This window comes from Arachis hypogaea, chromosome 16, assembly GCF_003086295.3.
Source record: "Arachis hypogaea cultivar Tifrunner chromosome 16, arahy.Tifrunner.gnm2.J5K5, whole genome shotgun sequence".
NCBI lineage: Eukaryota > Viridiplantae > Streptophyta > Magnoliopsida > Fabales > Fabaceae > Arachis > Arachis hypogaea.
Genome location: NC_092051.1, coordinates 117,067,418 through 117,083,154, shown reverse-complemented (window position 1 = coordinate 117,083,154; position 15,737 = coordinate 117,067,418). Strand labels below are relative to the sequence as shown.

Genomic DNA, 15,737 nt, shown 5'->3' with positions numbered 1-15,737 from the left:
ATTACAATAGAGCTCCCTAACCCAATGAAAGGGGGTTTAGTGAGTCATAGCTCTGAATTCAATTACAAAGAAATGAAAACTAGCTCAATGAAAAGGTCAAAAGTCCTTCCTAACTTAAATTCTATCCTATTTATACACTTTCTATATTGAGCTTCTGTTATGTTTCTTGGGCTTTGAGGCCTCTCCCTGCTTTCCTTTTGCTTTGGGTTTATGATCCATAATCTTGATGAGGCTGCTGATCCAAATTCTGTAACATTCATTGAGCCAACTTAGTGATAATCAAATAATAATACATGACTCAACAAATTGAAATTTCAGACTCATCAATCCTTCAGGCCCAATCCCATAAACCATGATATTCAATTGGGTTTCATGCCAGAGTAAGTTTAAGTTAATGTTTGTGCTCAAAGACTAACTTAAACCGCAATATTTTTGGTCCAGAAACCTTTTCCAAGAGTGGCGTTTAAGTTGCAGTTTAAAGCTCAAACTGCAGCTTAAACGCCAGACACTTCCAGTGAAGCCTTTTGTAGAAGCACGTTTAAGCTTCAGTTTAAGGATAAACTGAAGCTTAAACGTGGAAATGGAAGAAGGCAGCCCTGGAGAGTCATGTAGTCGAACACGTTTAAGCTTCAGTTTAAGGTTAAACTGAAGCTTAAACGTGGAGATAGGAAGGGCAGCCCTGGAGGTCGAACACGTTTAAGCTCCAGTTTAAGGTTAAACTGGAGCTTAAACGTGGAAGAGGAGGAAGCCATCCTGGAGGTCGAACACGTTTAAGCTCCAGTTTAAGGTTAAACTGGAGCTTAAACGTGGAAGAGGAGAAAGGTAGCCCTGGAGGTGTCGAACACGTTTAAGCTCCAGTTTAAGGTTAAACTGGAGCTTAAACGTGGAAATGGAGAAAGCAACCCTGGAGGAGAAACTTGGTCGAACACGTTTAAGCTCCAGTTTAAGGTCAAACTGGAGCTTAAACGTGGAAATGGCTCCCTGGTGCTTTTCCCCTTTCTGGCGTTTAACCTCCAGTTTAAGGTTAAACTGGAGGTTAAACGTGGAACTTCCCCCTTGGTGCTCTTCTCACTTCTGGCGTTTAACCTCCAGTTTAAGGTCAAACTGGAGGTTAAACGTGGACATGCTTCTTTGGTGAGACTTCCATTCTGGCGTTTAACCTCCAGTTTAAGGTTAAACTGGAGGTTAAACTTCAATTCCAGCATTTCTTAGCCTTCATGATTCTGGCGTTTAAGCTCCAGTTTAGGCTTAAACTGGAACTTAAACTCCACATGTGATATTCAAGCTTCCTTTATTGATTTTGTTGCTTCCTTGCTTAGCCTCTTCTTCCCTGAAATCATCCAAACAATTGCATCAAAGTCTTGCAAAATTTCATGAGAAATCTTCCATTCATAGCATTCAAGCAATATAACTAAAACTCATGGAATTTGTATAAAAATCATATTGTTTGGATGGTTCATTGCTTTGTTATTCTTTTAACCATTCTTGGTTACTTTAAGCTCAAGAAAATGCATAAAACCACTAAAACTAACAGAAAAATACTAGTGAAACTAGCCTAAGATGCCTTGGCATCAAGAAACTATGATGCTTTTTCTAAAATAAGTAATATTCTCATGTTTTATAGTAGTTAGTCTTTTGAGATATCATATAGCTAACATATGATACTCCTATAACTTAGTAAAACATTGTGCTTAATAGAGATCTTACACCTAATTAGTTACTTTATGAATTTGAGACATTATTGTCCATCGAAATTAATTTATAAACTATAAAGAAAACAACAAAATTCCTATCAAAGATTATTGGCTAAGGGTGTTTGAAAAGATAAGTGACCATGATTAAGAGAGAATTGCAACATTAGTGCAAATTATTCAAAAAAAAAAAAAAGATCATAATAGTAGAATTTCACAATTGTTGAATTAAAATTAAGAGATTAAACTATTTTAAAATCAATGTTAATTTAAAACAAGTAGAGTATTTTTTGCTTCACCAAGATGATTTTGAATTATTTCCAAACACATGGCCTATAATCAGTTGGTTGGTCACCGCATTTAAAAAATAGTTGATTGGTTTTATACACTTTTTGTATTATTTTTCTATGCAACTAATTGAGATAATTATCAAGAGTAGAATATCATAGATCTTTTAATCTATCTCTCTTCTTCTCTAAGCTAAAATTGGTTTGACATCTATCAATTTTCAGCTTGAAAGGAGAATAAATTGTTAGCTTTATATATCTCTGATTGAGATGATTAATAATAACTAGTAAAATATTAAAGTTTATAATTTTTATCTAACACTTTGTTCAAATATTTTTAAAATATTAGAGAATTTCTTTTAAAGTCATAAATGCAAACTTAAAAGGCATGAGACCAAAAAAAAATATCTTAATCAAGAGAGCACCTAAAAATATGTGTGTTGAGCAAACTAAACCATTTAAAAAAAATTCTTCTCTCTCCTACATAAATCACACTGCACCAACAAAAAACACCAACAAAAAAGATGTATACTTCATGTTTTTCTAAAGGAATAAAAAAACAGTGAAAAGAAAAAGATTTTCAATGTTAAATTCTTATAAGTCACTCATGATATAAAAATCAAGAAGAGCATACTATCATAGTGCTACAAAAACTATAATTAATTAACAAAATAGTACAAGTGTGAACATTTGTGAAAGAAAGAAAGACAAAAGTAAAAAATTAAAACCAAAAGAAAAGGTACATTTCGCATGGAGAAGAAAGCACAAGTTATTTGTTTTTATGCCCATTTGGCAATAAGAGTCATTAAACCAGCTCCTAAAAGAAGAGAAATATTTGCCCCTATTTGAAGTTTACCACTTTTTTGCATTCTTGGATTCATAAATCAGCAGCAAGAAGATCTACAAGTGCCATATAGATTAGGATTCCAGCTGAAACTGCATTAAAGACTCCTTCCATAAGGGCTGTTGAACTATTATCATCATAAACATTAGAGATTCCTATGCCAATTGCAATTCCTATTGGTGTAGTTAGAGAGAAGAACAATCCCATAGTTATAACAGATAACCTTCTAAATTTTGCCTGAAATAAATTTTGTCAATGTACAAATATCAGATAATAATATGTGATTTTGTTTTCAAAGAAGTATTTATTTCTTTTTACTTTTCATTTTACGTGGACAAAATTTTATAATTTTATTTTTTTAATAATCTATGCCCCTCTTTTGGTAATAGGAATTTGTAATTATTATTTAACTTTTAATATTTTAGGTGCACAAAATTTTAAAATATGATTTTCTTTATTTTTGCTAATCTCTATCCTTTTTTTTTTTGGTGGTAATGGATGTGTACAATAATGTCTTCTTGAATGATAGGTCTACTCTCGGATACAAAGGTTCTCAACGCCGAAAGTCTTATGGTCCAATGGTCCGCAAGAGAGAATCACTCTCTCCTAAGGAGCTAGGCACCCCCAAGGAGACGGATGTCCTGCTTCATATGCTCTAATAAGATAGCTTTCCCCTTCAATAGGATTCTAGAGCTTTCATGATCGGGATCAAAGAGAGATCTTCCATTTCTTTCAATTATTTTATTAAATAACAAAAATATACATAGAATGAGTTTCGATAGAATTTTCTAACAGTATAACTAATAATTCTATGAATTTAAAAAGATATCAATTATAAGAAAGCGGCGTAGAGAAAAATTTTAAAAAGAAAAAATAAAGAAAAAGGGAGTGAAAAGTTTAACAAAGGAAAAGAAAAGCAAGAAGAAAAATAAGGTAGAACCAAAAAATAAAAAATCAAAGCAAGTGTTAATTGAATCGGAGGAAGAAGATCATATATCACCTAGCGAAGAAAAGTTCGACAATTTTAAATTAGAGGTGGATAAGATGTGGATGTTGGGAAACAAGCTGGGACTAACAACGTTAGAAGCATCAAAGATAAACAAGTATCTCAAAGATGTGAAAGTTGAAGCTTAAAAACTGAAGAAAAGAGATGCAAAAGTAACAAAAGGGAGAGAGTGTGGAAGAAAGAAGGTGAACGGTATCAAGTTAGGATGTAAGTACAATCCTTTACAATGATCTTGTTATGGAATGTAAGGGGTCTGAAAAGTTGTGGGACGGGGGAATAGGCATGGTTAGAGAAATGGTGTGCAAGAATGATATTAGATTTCTGGGTTTGGTTGAAACAAAAATGACTAGTCTTAAAGTATAAAGTAAGGGAAATTTGGGGGAATATTAAGTTTCAATGGGAGTGGGTTAAAGCTGTTAGTAGTAGTGGTGGGTTATTGTGCATTTGGGAAATGGAATTTTTACAAATAGATAGAGTTATCAAAGGTGCAAGGTGGATACGTATTATTGGCACTATTAGAGATGTGAATGAAAGGGCTGATTGGGGTTATATATATGCCCCTAATTTGGTGGGAGATAGGAAAATTGTACGGGAAGAAGTCGCAAATGTGAAAAGCAGTTTTGATATTCTAGCAATTGTTTTTAGAGATTTTAATGCAGTAATGAAAGTAGAGGAAAGAAGCAGCGGAATAGTATGTAGTCGTGACATGGATGATTTGAAAAATTGGTTGCAGCAAATGAGGGTAATGGGGTTACGACTATTCGGATGAAAATTTACTTGGAGAAGTGGAAGATATACGAGTTTGCTGGACAGATTCTATGTCGATCCTATTTGGATCCAAAAAAAACCTGGGCTGCAAGTTAGAGCATTGACGTGCTCAAAATCTAATGATGTTCCACTTATCAGGGAAGCGAAAACTAAAGATTGGGGACCCAAACCCTTTCGGTCCCTTGATATTTGGTTCTTACACCCTCAATTCAAAAGGATATTTGATGATGAGTAGAAGAAGGTGGATGGTGTATCAGTGACAAAAAAATTGAAGAATATGAAGTCAACGCTGAAGGAATGGAATAAGAACAAGTTTGGCAACATTGAACAAAAGATTAAATGCTTTGAAGATGAAATTGTAAAAACAGAGCAAAATTTAGAATTTGGGGTGAATCAAGAAGAAAAACTCATTAGAAGGCAAGCTCTTAAAAATCAAGTGGAAGTATGGTACAAGAGGAAGGTTGATTTTTAGAGGCAGCAATCTAGAGATAGAGTTATCAAAGATATGGACAATAATACAAAATATTTTCATGTAAAGGCATAATTGAGGCAACATAAGAGCCAAATTCAAAAGATACAAGAAGAGGGAAGAAATGTGAAAGATCCTAGAAGAATAAAAATGCAAGTTAGGAGTTATTTCAATAACTTATACACTCAAAAACCTATGCCAAAAGTTCTCTTTGAAAAAGGTTTGGTTCCTAAGATATCGAAAAATGAAGCAGTCCATGTTGAAACCATTCCTAGTAATGAAGAAATAAGAGTTGTAGTATGGTCGTATGAATCAACAATAATACTAGGTCCTGATGGCTATAACCTGGGCTTCATAAAGAAGACTTGGAATACTATTGGAGCCGAGTTCACAAATATGGTGAAGGAGTTTTTTACTGAAGGAAATATGGCTATGGATATCAACACAACTTGGGTAGCATTGGCTACTAAGCCAGGCGGAAGTAAAGAGATGAAAGATCTTCAGCCAATTAGTATGGTAGGAAGCATCTACAAAGTGATATCCAAGGTGATAGTGGCAAGATTAAGGCCACTAATGGGTAAATTGATAGGAGAAGTGCAATCAGCTTTCGTTTAGGAATGCCAAATCTCAGATGATGCGCTAATCGCATGTGAAACAGTGGCGTGGTTAAAGAAGACAAAGGGAAAAGGAGTAGTTGTAAAACTGGATTTTCGAAAAGCTTATGATTCAGTGAGATAGAGCTTTGTTCAACATGTGTTAAAGAGGATGGAGTTTGGTCAGACATTGAGAGCGTGGATAAGGGCAATGTTGGAGACTGCATTCAATATCAGTGTTAGTTGATGGGAAGAGAACTTAGACAAGGAGACTCGATTTCTCCATTCTTATTCTCGTTGGTTGCTGAAGTCCTAAATAAAATTATTGAAAAAGCGGTGCGGATGCGGTTGCTGGAAGGATTGTAAGTGGTTTGAATAGAGTGTCACTAACACATTTACAATTTGCGGATGATACAGTGCTATTCTGTCCTCCAAAGCTGAAAGTTCTGAGAAATTACAAAAGAGTTTTAAGATGTTTTGGGATTATAGCAGGGCTGTCCATAAACTTTGAAAAGTCTATAATCATTCTAGTCAATTGTCATGAAAGAGTGATATGGAGATTGAAACGAGCTATGGGTTGCGAGGTGAAAAACCTACCAATTAAATATCTTTGGTATCCTCCTTGGCACAAACCCAAGGAAAATTGATACATGGAAGCCGGTGATAAACCACTATTTTATGATTTATCTTGTGTTTAATTGAGTGGTTTTTATCAAGTCCTTGTCCACTTATCCATATGATTTGCATGATTTTACAACTCCTTCCAAGTCTTGATCTATGGTTGAAAACTTGCTTCCTAGAAGTCTTTAATTTGTGTATTTTAATTCTCCTTTATACCATTCGATGCCGTGATCCATGTGTTAAGTGTTTTAGGATTTATATGACAGGAATGGCTTAGAGAATGGAAAGGAAGCTTGCAAAAATGGAAGGAACACAAGAAACTAAGGAGATAACCAGCGAGTATCGACGCGCACGCATAACTCACGCGTGCGCGCGACATGGAGAAATTTGCAGCAACGCGTGCGCGTGCCTGACGCGAACGCGTGGATTGGAGTTCTGCAAGATGACGCGTGTGCGTGCTTGACGCGAATGCGTGACACGCCAAAACGACTAGCGACGCGTACGCGTCAGTCACGCGTACGCGTGACATGCGCGATCTGCAGAATTAACAAAAGACGCTGGGGGCAATTTTGGGCCGCGTTTTGACCCAGTTTTCGGCCCAGAAACACAGACTAAAGCTAGGGAACAAGCAGAGACTCAACACACATTCTCATTAGGATAGTTTTAAATTTTAGATCTGAATCTAGAGAGAAATCACTCTTCCTCTAGGTTTTCTTTACATTCATAGTTTATTAGTTTTATGCTTTTGCTTTTGGATTTAGATATTGAAGAGTCACCACCTACGTTGAAGACATTATTCTAGTTTGTTTCCTTATTCCTTTGCTCTTTCAATTACTTATTAACCCTGTTCAGATAGGTATGTTGCATTTTGGGTTTATTTAATACAGAGAATTACTTTACTTTTAATTAATTTTCAATCTCTATTTTATTTAATTTATCATGTCTTCTTCTTATATTTTTCTGAGTATTATATTCATGTCAATGGAGTAGATTCTCCACTTGACATGGGGGTTGATTAAGAGGAGACACTTGAGTTGGAATGCTCAAGTGATTAGTTAAACTGGAAATTGTTGGCTAATTCTGTATTTACTAACGCTAGACCTTCCTAAGGGAGAGGACTAGGATTTGCGAATAATTATTAGCTCAATCACTTGACTTTCCTTTATTTAGTGAGGGTTAACTAAGTGAAAACAACAACCTCTTTATACTACACTTGAGAAGATTCCAACAAGGATAGAACTTCCAATTAATCATTCCCCCAGTCAAGGCCCTTTTATTTTGAATAATATAATTTCCTTTTAATTTTCATTGCACTTATTTACAATTATTTATTTTCTGTCATTCAACTCTCAAAATCTCTCAGAAAACTCCTGATTAATAAATTAGCACCCTTTTTAACAAGTCGTTGGGAGACGACCTGGGACTCATACTCCCAGTATTTTTATTCTAAACTTTTATGACAACCTTTCTAAATTAACGAGGCGAATTTTAGCTGGTTAAGAACTATACTTGCAACGTATTCCTTATATTGATTTCTTAATTAGCCGACTTATGCCCCGCGTCAATTTTTGGCGCCATTGCCGGGGAGTTGTAATTGTGTGCTAAATTATTAATTAGTGTACATATTTTAATTTTTACATATTTTATTTTATTTTATTACCATGAGCTATATGTTTCTCTCATTGAATGACGCGTTCACTGCCTGTTCCAAGCTTAGCCGCATTTGATCCTGAAATTGAAAGAACTCTTTCACGTATTAGGCGAGCTCGGCTTCGGTTAGCCTCTGAGGGTGGTGAAGTGATTGTTATCGATTCACCAGTCTCATCTGAGGGCGAATCTGAACCACCATCTGAGAGTGAAACAAGCTCCTTTACTACTGATTCAGTTGATTCACGTGCAGATAATATGGCAGCACCTAGGAGGATCACTCTCCAGGAGGCAGGAGCCCCAGACTTTACCCTGCAACCGTATCAAGTGCGTCATCTAAATCTGGCTGTAGATTTTGAACTAAAGACTGCACTAATCAACTTGATGCCCAAGTTTCATGGCTTACCTGCTCAGGAGCCTATCAAGCACCTTAGGGATTTCCAGACAGCCTGTTCTACTGTTAGGCGTCATGGTGCCAATGAAACTTCTATTCTGTTAACCGCCTTTTCGTTTTCTCTTGAGGGAAAGGCAAGGGAGTGGTACTACTCCCAACCTGAAGTAACTGTTACCAACTGAGACACGCTTAGGAGAGAATTCTTGGAAAAATACTTTCCCGCTGAAGTTACAGATAGATTGAGAAAGGAGATATGCTGCATTGTTCAAGGTGAATAGGAGACTCTCTATGAGTACTTAGAGCGTTTCAAAAACCTTCTGGACGCGTTCCCCCACCACATGATTGACAGGCTAGTGTTGATCAGCTACTTCACTCAAGGCATGAAGCCTCAGGATAAGACTACACTGGATGGTGCTAGTAATGGTTCCCTGAAAAAGTACAAGACCGCAGATGAAGCATGGCAACTGATCAGCGACTTAGCTGAGTCCACTCGGAATCACAGACATAGGAACAGCCACTCTGTTGCAGAGGTTTCCTCTAACAGTGAGACTACTGCCGTCACACAAGCTATATGTGAAATGACCAACCTACTGAAGTAGATGTAGTTGAATCAACAACAACAACAGCCTCCCCTACCACAACAAAGTCAACAACTAGTTCTCCAGAGAGTATGCAGAATTTGTACTGATTATAGTTACTACACTGATGAGTGCCTGCAGCTCCAACAAGAGGATAATGCTGTAGCCGCTTCTCATAACTTCTATGACCGCCCGAATCAAGGATACAATCAACAAGGCGGCAACTACAACCAAGGTGGGAACTATAACCAAGGATGGCAGGACAACCCCAACCAGGGTTGGAGAGATAATCCCAACCATGGCTGGAGGGACAACTATAACAGAGAAGGCAGAGACAACAATGGGAATCAGAGGTGGAATAACAATAATAGACAGCAGAATCAGAACCAGCCTTACAGAGCACCTCACCTAAGGCAGTCCCAAGCACCCCAGCACAACCAACAACAGGTTTCTCAAATCACTTGTCCTACTTCCTCATCAAATGACGAGATGCTCCGTTCTCTTGCACAAGGACAACAAGACATGCAGACTAAACTGAACTCTACCCTAAATGGTCTGAATGCTACTTTACAAGCTCTCGTCTCCCGGGTATATTCAATACCTAATTCCACCAACTAGCCTTCAAGCTCCAGTGGAATTCCTTCTCAACCCTTACCTAACTCCAAGGGTGGCATCAATGCCATCACCTTAAGGTCCGGAACCACACTGCAAGAGAGCAATCAGGAGGAGCCAAGCTCACCAGAACACGACTCAGCTGAGGATGTGGTGGAAGTGGAAGATACTGAAGAGGAAGAGGAAGTACAAGACATGGTTGAAGAAGAAGAAGCTCAACCAAGGAATGAAGCACCAAAGGATGCAGAAGCTGCAAATGGCGCCATTCCTATCCCATTTCCACACCTTGCACGGAAGCCCAGAAAGCAGATGGAACTTGATCCCAAAATGGTAGAAATTTTCAAAAAGGTTGAGGTAACTGTTCCCCTTTTTTATATTATTCAGCAAGTGCCTAAATATGCAAAGTTTCTGAAGGATTTATACATACATAAAGATAAAATTAATGAATTAGAAACTATTCCTTTAGGTAGTTCTATATCTGCTTTAATGGGAGGTATACCTGAAAAATGTAGTGACCCAGGTCCATACATGGTTAATTGTACCATTGGGGGTGTAATATTTCCTGACTGCATGTGTGATTTAGGAGCGTGTGTTAGTATAATGCCATTGTCTATATATGATACTTTGAGGCTTCCTCCCTTAAAAAGGTCGGCAACTCGTTTTGTGTTAGCAGATAAAAGCATTATTACAGTAGTCGGAATTGCTGAAGACGTGCTAGTGAGCATTAAAGGGCTCACATTTCCCATTGACTTCTATATCTTGGAAATGCCCCCTAATGACTCAGGAAGACCATCATCAATCCTGCTTGGAAGACCATTCCTGAAGACCTCAAAGTTCAAGCTAGATGCATTCTCAGGAACTTACTCCTTTGAGATAGATGGCAGAGCAGTGAGTTTCAATTTAAATGAAGCTATGAAGCACCCTCCAGAAGATCATTCTATCTTCCAGTGCGACATCATTGATAAAACTGTAGCTGAAGTTCACCAAGAAGAAGTAGAAGAGAGGCACATGGAGCAAGTTCCAAGTGTGGGGACACCTTCTGAACACAATGAGGACACCTTGCCATTATCACTAACTCCAGATAATCCAGAGCCTAGCCATGAGCAGAAATTAGAATTAAAACCCCTTCCTCCCTACCTCAAGTATGCTTACCTTGAGGATAATCAGAAGTTCCCAGTTATCATTGCAAGGGAACTCACTTCCCAACAGGAGGAGCAGCTGCTTGATGTGCTGAGAAAACATAAGAAAGCAATTGGGTGGAGCTTGGCGGATATAGTAGGCATCAGCCCTTAAGTATGTGAGCACAGAATATTCCTAGAAGAAGGAGCAAAGCCTGTCCGTCAACCCTAAAGAAGATTAAATCCCACCATCTTAAAAGTTGTCAAGAAAGAAGTGACCAGGCTACTTGAAGCAGATATCATTTACCCCATCTCAGACAACGAATGGGTCAGTCCAGTACAAGTGGTACCCAAGAAGTCTGGAGTCACAACAGTGAAGAATGAGCATGGAGAGCTCCTGACAACTAGAGTGCAGAATTCATGGATGGTTTGCATTGACTATAGGCGTCTCAACCAAGCTACTCGTAAGGATCATTACCCCTTGCCTTTTATTGATCAGATGCTTGATCGCCAATCAGGTAAATCCCATTATTACTTTTTAGATGGTTATACAAGTTACTTTCAAATCCATATAGCTCCTGAAGACCAGGAGAATACTACTTTTACATATCCCTTTGGAACGTATGCATACAAAAGGATGCCTTTTGGCTTATGTAATGCACCGGTTACTTTCCAAAGATGCATGATGAGTATCTTTTCAGATCTGATTAAGAACTGTATAGAGGTTTTCATGGATGATTTTAGCGTATATGGTGATTCATTTAACCTTTGCTTAGATAGTTTATCTAGAGTATTAGACAGGTGTGTCAGTTCAAACCTTGTATTAAATTTTGAAAAGTGTCATTTTATGGTAAAACAAGGGACTGTTCTAGGACATATTGTGTCTAATACTGATATTTTTGTAGATCCAGCAAAGGTAGATGTCATTTAGTTTACCTTATCCCTCCTCTGTGAGGGAAGTCCGTTCGTTCTTGGCCATGCAGGTTTCTACAGGAGATTCATCAAGGACTTCAGTAAGGTAGCATTGTCTTTATCCAGATTACTGCAAAAAGATATTGAGTTCGAGCTGAGTGAGGATTGCATGCAAGCATTCGATAAGCTGAAGATTGCCCTAACTCAAGCTCCAATTGTGAGAGGACCAGACTGAAGCCATCCTTTTGAGATTATGTGTGATGCCTCCAACCATGCAGTAGGAGCGGCGCTGGCTCAGCGCGAAGGTAAGGATCCTTTTGTAATTGCTTATGCGTCTAAGACCTTAGACGCTGCTCAGTCTAATTACACCATCACTGAAAAAGTGCTTCTGGCTATTGTTTTTGCTCTGGATAAATTCTGAGCCTATTTACTTGGTACTAAGGTGGTAGTGTACTCAGACCATGCAGCTCTAAAGTATTTATTAGCTAAAAACGAGTCTAAACCAAGGCTAATACGTTGGATACTGTTGCTGCAAGAATTTGATTTAGAAATTAAGAATAGGAGTGGTAACCAGAATTTAGTAGCAGACCACTTGAGTCGCCTTGAGCACATTAAAGATGACTCCACTCCTATCAATGATGCTTTTCCATTTGACAGCTTGCATGCAGTATCTGAAGTAGTTCCTTGGTATACACCTGTAGCTAATTATCTAGTTAGCCATACTTTCCCTCCTAATTTTACTAAGTATCAAAGAGACAAGCTGAAAAGCGAGTCTAAATATTATGTATGGGATGACCTATATTTATGGAGGTGTGGAACTGACCAGGTAATTAGAAGGTGTGTGCCCCAATCAGAATTCCAATCCATTTTAGAGGCCTGCCACTCTTCTGAGAGTGAAGGACATTTTGGCCCTCAAAGAACAGCTAGAAAAATTCTAGACTGTGGATTCTGGTGGCCTGCTCTTTTTAAAGACGCTGCTGCCTTTTGCAAATCTTGTTCCCCGTGCCAAAGATTTGGTAATATATCCAAGAGGGGTGAGATGCCCCAACAGATTATGCTATTCTGTGAAATTTTTTATGTTTGGGGCATTGACTTCATGGGTCCATTTCCAAACTCTGGTGGTTATCTTTACATACTGTTAGCTGTAGATTATGTTTCTAAATGGGTGGAAGCAATTTCTACTCGTACTGATGATGCTAACACTGTTATTTCTTTTGTTAGAAACCATATTATTTGTCGCTTTGGATCACCATGAGCAATCGTGAGTGATCAAGGCACTCACTTTTGTAACAGGAGATTAGCAGGACTACTGAAGAAGCATGGGATAGTTCACAAAGTAGCAACAGCTTATCATCCCAGACCAATGGACAAGCAAAAGTGTCTAACAGAGAGATTAAACGCATTTTAAAGAAGATAGTAAAGCCTCATAGGAAGGACTGGAGTGCCAGACTTATTGATGCGCTCTGGGCATATCGGACAACGTACAAGACACCCATTGGGATGAGCCCATTCCGCTTAGTGTACAGAAAGGCTTGCCACCTTCCCGTAGAGGTGGAACACAAAGCTTTCTGGGCTGTGAAAGATTGCAACATGGGATTTGAGAAAGCTGGCGCTGAAAGGAAGCTGCAACTGGCAGAACTAGAAACCCTTCACCTCGAAGCATATGAAAATGCCAGATTATACAAAGAGAAGGTGAAGGCTGTGCATGACAAGCATATTAAGAGAAGAGAGTTCAGACTTGGATATTTGGTTCTTCTTTACAACTCCAGACTGAGACTCATGCCAGGAAAGCTGAGATCCAGATGGGAAGGACCCTACAGAGTAGAAAAGACAGAGTCATATGGAGTCTTTCACCTGAGTCATCCTTCAAGTCCCAATTTCATCAAGGTAAATGGACATCGCCTAAAGCTTTATCATGGTGAGAAGATGAAGGAACACAAAGAGCTAGAGGTCTTCCTCCTGGAAGACCCACCAACAGAAGCAGAATGAGCCTGAAGACCGTCCAACTTAAGGACGTAAAAGCAAAGTGCTAGGTGGGAGACAACCCACCATGGTATGATCGTTCCGTCTCAGTCTTAGTTTTATTTTATTTTTCTTAGTGACTCTTCTCATTATCATTGCATATAGTCTGCATTCTGCATTCTGCATGAAAAAAAAGAGAGAGGCACACGACGCGCAAGCGTCACTGACGCGCTCGCGTCATAGGTGCATACGTGAAAAAGGGGAATTGAACAGAGAGTTACGTGGGAGTGTGGCTAGAGGCATGCCTTAGGCACAAATATGCCCACGCGGACGCGTCCGCGTCACTTGAAAAATCAGCCTCCCACGCGTGCGCGTCAACCTGCGAAATTGACGTAAAATGGGTGTATGGAAGAGAGTTATGATGGAGTGGAGTTGGAATTGTGCTAGAAGCACAAGTCCAACCACGCATACGCGCTCCTACGCGTCCGCGTCATTTTTTAAACTAAGGCCATTCACGCGTGCACGTCCCTCACGCGCACACGTCACCCTAAATTTTGGCAATGTGTGAATGAAACAGAGAGTTGTGCGTACACGAGGCTGCTCTCGCGCCAATAGCACAATTCGAGTCACGCGCACGCGTTCCCGGTGCGTACGTGTCACTCGAAAATAGCGCAATCCACGTGAACGTGTGATGCACGCGTCCGCGTCACATGCGACGCACAGTTTAACTAGATCAGCGCCATAAATCTTATCTTTTCTTCCCCAATCTTAATTCTTTCTTCTCCCTTCTTAACTCTTTCTTCTTCTTTCTTTCTTCTTTATCCCTTTTTACTTTTTCCTTTCTTCTTTCACTCTTACTCTTCATCATCAAGGTTCTTTTCTTTTCTTTCTTTTCCTTTTTACTTTTCCATTATTACTTTTATTTATGTTTTCTTCTTTCTTCTTTTTACTTTCATTATCTATGTTTTTTTTATTTTTATTTTCCTTTATACATCCTTCTAATTGGTGTTAGAAATTTATTTGGGTGATTATTTTCTTCTATATTTTGCTTGTGGATTATTGAAGAATTATTTGACAATTAATATTACTTTTTATGGGTTACTTGCATGTTCAAATTTAATACTTTCAATAACACATCTACCATGCATACTAAGTGTTTATGAAAAATCCCGTATGGCATTGTGCATTTTTTATATTATTCTATTTTTCTACTCTAATGCCTGTTTTTCACAAAACCCCTTTCAATTTTTTATTAATTAAATTTATTTTTCAATACAAACAGATTGTTAGTTTGAAACACTTGATAATCAAATTGGGCAATTAATGCTTGATCTATGCTACTCATGCCTTTGCCAGCATGCCAATAAACATCTTGCATCTATTTGCCATAACATGCACTTGCTATATTTCTATTGATGAACTTTACACATGTTGTCGCGACCATGTGTTAACGACATCCTTTTTTACCATGCATGGATTATCACTTGTACTGTGCTCTTCCTTGCTTTAATCCTTGGCTTCACATGTTACTTTCCTTTTTCCTTTTCAGGATGGCCACCAAGAAGGGTAAAGAGAAAGCTACTCCCAAACCACCGGCAAGGAAAGGAACAAAAAGAGCACTAGTAGCAGAGCCATCTTCAACAGCAGTAAAGCCCTCAACAAAGCGAATCAAGAGGATCATCAAGGTCGATGAAAAAGAGAAAACCTTTCCAGCAAAGGACACTGCGCGGTTCAATAACCGCTACTGTGAGCAGATGTTCCCTATCCTGGCTGAGAGGAACTATAACAATGAGCACCTTCTCATCCTCTCGACCAACATTGTTGAGTTTGTTGAGCCCCGAATTGAGCGTAGACAATGGGGATTCTTACTGAGACAGCCACGGCAGGTTAATCTCTCATGGGTAGTTGAATTCTACTCCAATTTTCACATGCCAACCCTGCAGTCTGTCTATGTCCGTCAGAAGCAAGTCCCCATAACTGAAGAGGCCATTCAACAGGCTTTAGATCTTCCTCCTGCTCCAAAAGGATTGGACGCATTCCAAGAAGCCTCATTCAAGCGCCAGACATACCAATTTGACTGGGACGCCGTTTTCAGAGTTATCGCATAACCTGGCAGCAGATGGATCTATAGATACCATCGATCCCGACCTAAGAGCATATTGGCTTCAGCACTCACCTTGGAGGCTCGAATATGGGCACAGATTATGTCCCATTATGTTTTTCCGAGCACTCACG

General features: G+C 38.7%; 1 pseudogene; it reads right to left on the bottom strand.

Annotated features, from left to right (window-relative positions):
* Nucleotides 1-2,617: 2,617 nt before the first annotated feature.
* Nucleotides 2,618-15,737, bottom strand: part of LOC112757405 (zinc transporter 5-like) — a 38,817-nt pseudogene continuing 25,697 nt past the window's right edge.